This window comes from Electrophorus electricus, chromosome 7 (genome assembly GCF_013358815.1).
Source record: "Electrophorus electricus isolate fEleEle1 chromosome 7, fEleEle1.pri, whole genome shotgun sequence".
Classification (NCBI taxonomy): Eukaryota; Metazoa; Chordata; class Actinopteri; order Gymnotiformes; family Gymnotidae; genus Electrophorus; species Electrophorus electricus.
Window position 1 is genome coordinate 2,441,042 of NC_049541.1, and position 5,309 is coordinate 2,446,350.

Sequence of the window (5,309 nt, forward strand, 5' to 3'; positions counted from 1 at the left end):
AGCTAGGAAAAGAATTTTTTTCCCCTCATAAAATATTAATGGATAAAACCTCCACTTCACACAGTCAACATCCCATTTATGTGGTATAACTTGTGTAAGTGCATAGATATTTGGAACCGGGTGTCAATGTGGTCTGAACTGTAAAATGTAAAGGCCGCTGTCTTAACTAAAGCATTAGTTAATGTTAACAACAGCCGATATGCTAATGTAGTATTAATCTAGGATATAGCAATGTGGACATTCAACCAGAACTGGGTAGCTACCTATTCAAAACCAATGTGCGGTGTAGCCACATGAAAAGATGACAGCCGAAAAGCGTTCCGACACGAATCTTGTCTTTATTACAAATGCTGCATTCATACTGCCAGTGTGGATTACAAATTATGCCTCATTTCGACTATAACGCAGCCCCTTAAATCAGTCAGCCACCCGTGATAAGATGCGCTAGATGCTACGTACTGGTGCGCTCGCCGCAAAGCACCGGAGGAAGGCACGGCGTGCGCTAAAGCCGCTGTAGCGTGTTGCAGTGTGCGAGCGCAGCTCCAGCCGTCAGCCTCCTCGCTCGTCTAGCCCGTTCCCATCCCCCAGACCGCACTTCTCCCCTGCGATTTGAGCTCGTTCTGCAACATAACGGCGGCCAACTGCGCACGCGCGACTGGTTCTACATCATGCAAATACCACTGCGCCACAAACGAGCCGGCGCGAGATACTGAACTCCGAGCTAAAAAAAACCAAAACAAACCCAAAAAACCGCACGCGCGCATCGGCAGACTGCGATCTGAAAATGTGTGAATTAAAAAGAGGAAATAATATTTACTCCACTCATCAATAAATCCGTCGTCTCGACCCTCGGACGTGTTCGAGAACGTTCCCGGTGGCCGCGGCGTCGAACGGAAAAAGATGACGTCAGGCGCCCGAGCGTCACCTCACCCTTTCTCGATCACGTTTACTTTTCTGAGGAGAATTTCGAGCCAACGTTGACGCCAATAAAAAACGCCGCCGCCGCCGTTCTCGCCAGCAACAAACAGCGGCGCATTTATTAGCTAGACATTAGTACAAAATACGGCGTCCGTTTAAAATGGAATATAAAGCTATCCCACGAGCGAGCAGTCGCGAACCTTTTTGAGCTTCTGTGAGGCTCGAGCGATCACGTGGTCGGGCGCGTGCCAATGAGCGCGCGGCGTTGCTGGGCTTTTCTTAGCGACGGCGAGTAACTGGGATGTTTTCACACCAGCCTGAAAGCTGGCCACAAACGACACTCCGTCGTAGCTTAACAAGCATTTTTCAACATTTTGAACGCCAGAACCGGTAGGAATCTTTAACTAGGACCCGAAATATTACAGGGAGATCGAAAAGCGTTGCTACGGTAAGCAGAAAGGACTCCTTTTGGACTTTTTGATTGCATTTTGCTAACCACAGCAAGCTAGCTTAGCTAGGCTAGCCAGCTAACTTCAACGTTGAAGTGAATAGCTAGCTAGTTACCTTAACGGGATGGTGTTGTACTTGCACAAAAATCGTGTCGTATTTGTGTACCGTTGGCTATCTGTAAGCTATCTCTGGCTTAACCGCATTCCGAGCACATGGACGGACAATTTATTTACCCCGAAGCAGCGAGTATCGTTAACGGCTATGTGCGCTACGGCGTGTCGACGACGGAAAGGCAGTGACAGCCAGGTTTGATCTTTCAGGACTGGGACGGAATACGTGCAGTGTTCTCGGTTTGCTAACGTAGCGAGTCATCACAACACGTAACCGAGCCAGGACAGCGCCGAAGGGGCGACGTCAACGCAACCGTGGGCTTTTGTCTGTCCGTATAGGGGTGGCGCAGTCTGCACCGCATGCAGGAACCTTACTAGCTGGCTATCTGGGTTGTATTTTGATAAACCACGTTTACGAAGTGTAGACAATATAATACCAGGGGTGCACGTATTGTAATTTTTCTACAAGTTGGGATTGCAACGTCGTTGTATTTTTCTGACACTTCGTGCATATTTTAAATCGATTTTTAAATTTCTGTTTGTAAATTGTTTTCACTCTGGAAACTGATATGATTTCTCTGTTCTGCTGGTTGCATCTGCGCCACGCGAGCGTTTCTCGTGCAGTAGCAAAACAGCCGTTGTAGCTGTGCAGCATAGCATTTGGGGGTGTGTTGCCACAAAGCTTTATCTGGTGACCGTCCTTCGCGCACAGAAGCCTTTTGTCTAAAGGACGCACCAAGGCATCTTCAGTCGAGAGCACCCTGTACCAGGCATTTCTAATTTTCCTAGGTGTTTCTACACGAATGCTACGTTGTTTACTAGTGCTACAACTGAATTCACGCGAATTTACGCATGCAACTCCTAGTCACATACTACGCACGAGATGTAATATTAAACACATCCCTTTTTCAAAACCGCTAACAATTTGCCAGTGTGTTTCAGATCACGAACATCAACCATGCGACATGGTCAAAATACCTTGTATATAGAGATACAGATTTAACTGTATAACCATAACCTTTATTGTCTTAAGACAGCTGTTTCTTGCTTTTTAGCCTTCTAAGTCACGTGTGTTCTTGTAACCGTTTATTTTCTGAATTCGTGTGTGTGCACGTGCACACGTACCTTTTGACCACGTACCTCCATGTCGTACCTCTTAAGCTGGGGCTCCTTGTCTTTTGAGCAAGGTATTTTTTATTATGGAATCTCAATCAGATTTCTGCATCACTAAACACTTGCAAAATGACACGTTAAGGATTATCCAGAGATATCACTTTTCCACTGGGCCACTGGCCAGCCGATAAGAGTTTGTGGTTCCTGTTGTTTTCCCATTGACCCTCATTTTAGACATTTGCTCATGTGCACAAGGCCTCGTGGAGTTTGTGCCTTTGTGGTGGGATATTCTTAAGCGGGACTTCTAGACTGAAGTGTATGCACTCAGCTTCTCTACTGCTGCATCACAGTAAAAGTGCTTGTGCTTCTTATCATGTGTTGACATTAGATAAATGTCTGGAGATAAACGACACGGTCCGGGGTGGCCAGATGAGCACAGAAAATGGGAAAATACGAGAGCAAGTGCGTTTTAATGTTTAATAAATAACTAATGCTGATAATGGGTTATGCCTTAACATGTGGCACTTGAGGGGCAGTAAACCTTTTCTCCATGCTTGATAACCTGTTGTAAATTATAACTCGGGCTTTACATTCTCATTTTTCTGTGGGTTGCCAAATTAGCATGAAACACATTTTTACATTCACTTTTATCAAGTGAGCCAGAAATACAAGCACACAAATCGATTCTGAAAGGTCATTTAGTCAACAAATCACGTTTTTCAACCAGCGTTATCTGGACACTGAGTGATTTAATGTGATTCATAGAATCTTGGGCTCTTGTATTTACTACAATTAGAAAGATTAGACTTCCTCAGAAAACCATCTGTGACAATAATGAAATGGTTAATTGTACAGTGTGTTAAACAGACAATTGATTTGCCATAAATCAGGAGTAAATGCATGTGCACGACCAGAAAAAAAGATGTAGACTGAAAGATCACATTGGTCCACTCTAAAACACCACTTCTCTTCATCAGAGCCCTTTTAAATGCAAAACAATGCCTGTGGTGTGTAAATGCTGCCTTGTATGTTTTCTGTAAATGCTTGTATAGACCACATTTCCTTAAACTCCTTAACTACAGGACTGTTAAATTATTAATCCGTTATTCTCAGCAGGTGACAGAAAACCCTGTTCACTATGTTCTGAATATATGCAAATGCATTTTGTAATAAACAAATTAATAGATTCATTAATTGACTAATAAAAAAGATTGTAAACAAAGCAGCATCATGTCGCTCTGTGACACTCAGAATTCAAAGCAGTAATTGAATTGCCCTCTGACAGATATGCTGAACGTAAACCAACAGTAAATCTTATGACTCTGTAGTTACCTGTATGCCATGCTTGCCTTCACAGCACTTGTAGCAACGTCAAATTCCAGTGGCACCGAGCATGTCCACGTTTACCGTATCCGCAAGTGCACGTCACGCACCCCCACCCTCCCAACGCACCCCTGTCCGTGGCAGGGCTGAGCGTTTCCATGGCGCGCACCATGTAAGCGTGGCGGAGAGGGGCATGCGTGCCAGCCCAGTGACTCACCCTCTTACCCATCAGCCGTTGCCCTTTGTGCTCAGAGCCGTTCCCACTAGAGACCTTTTGCTCCGTTTCGTGTGCCATTTTTATTCTCCCTGACAGCCCCCCCCTTTCCACATCAGAAGCTTTTGTTTCTTTTTGCTTTTTCTCTTTATGCGACACCGTAAACAAATATGTGCTGTCGGTTATTTATTTCGCAAAAATATGCTCATTGCAAACTTTACAGATTCTGCAGTGGCCTCCTACCCCACCCTAAAACCTGCGTATGTCTGAGTCATTCATGTAGAAGTCTTTTCTTGCTTACTGGGGGGGGGATGTGGCACGCTCACTGCTCCTCCTCTATCCCAAATCTCCCGTCGTTCCCATGTAACCCATTAAACCTCTACCGAGCAACACTAAACATTTTTCAAGATTTATGAGGCGCTTCCGAGTTTGGGAAGAGCTGCTTCAGAGCCTCCTGTTCTACTTGCCACTCTGCACACTGTGTACACGTCAAGCAGGAGTTTGTATCCAGTCTGTAAGCTCCGTTACCATTTCGTCTCTAGCCTTGTATCGTAAATTAACACTTGGCTTTTGATGGGTCGTGTCATTTCGCAGTGTTCATAATGAGGTCATCAGCGGTTGGCCATGTAATGACAGCAGAGATTTCTGTGTGTGTAATCACTGCTCTAAAAGGGAACGGGAGCTTTTAAAAAAACTTATTCCCTCCCTCCCCCTCCTTCTTTCAAGACATTGGCATTTGCTTTTAGGGAAAACCCCACCAGACGTGTTCAGTTGCCTTCGTCATCCCTGGAAAGGTCAAACCCTTGGCCTGTGTCAGAGCTGATGGCCAGTATAAAGGCCCTTGACGGTGTAGGTGCTGGCTGCTCTGGTGAGCCGTGTGCCGCCCCGTTCAGGATGTATGGGAAGTCTGACTGATCAGCAGGGAGGAATGGCTTACCAACCTTTCTTCTTTGCTAAGAAAGGCTAGTCATCGCTTGTCATGCATTTCATGACCTTTGCTAGAGAGGACTGCCCAGATCCATCACATTTCCTTATAACATGAAAATAATTGGTTCATACAGTTTCAGGGAGGAGTATTATGTAACAGGATAGATAGATATAGCAGGGCTACTTCCTCGGCACATAAAATGTTCTGTCATTTTAAAATGTTAACTCTAGCTACCTTTTTATGAGAAATTGAT

General features: G+C 45.0%; 1 protein-coding gene across 2 annotated transcripts in view; it reads left to right on the forward strand.

Moving 5' to 3' along the window:
* The first annotated feature begins 1,236 nt into the window (after window positions 1–1,236).
* ankrd12 (ankyrin repeat domain 12) overlaps window positions 1,237–5,309 on the forward strand; it is a 29,927-nt gene continuing 25,854 nt past the window's right edge. Inside the window, exon 1 of one of the 2 annotated variants that reach the window (XM_035528218.1) lies at window positions 1,237–1,366. The gene's annotated coding sequence lies outside the window, so the exon portion shown is untranslated. The remainder of the gene's footprint in view (window positions 1,367–5,309) is intronic. The other variant, XM_035528219.1, reaches the window with a different exon arrangement.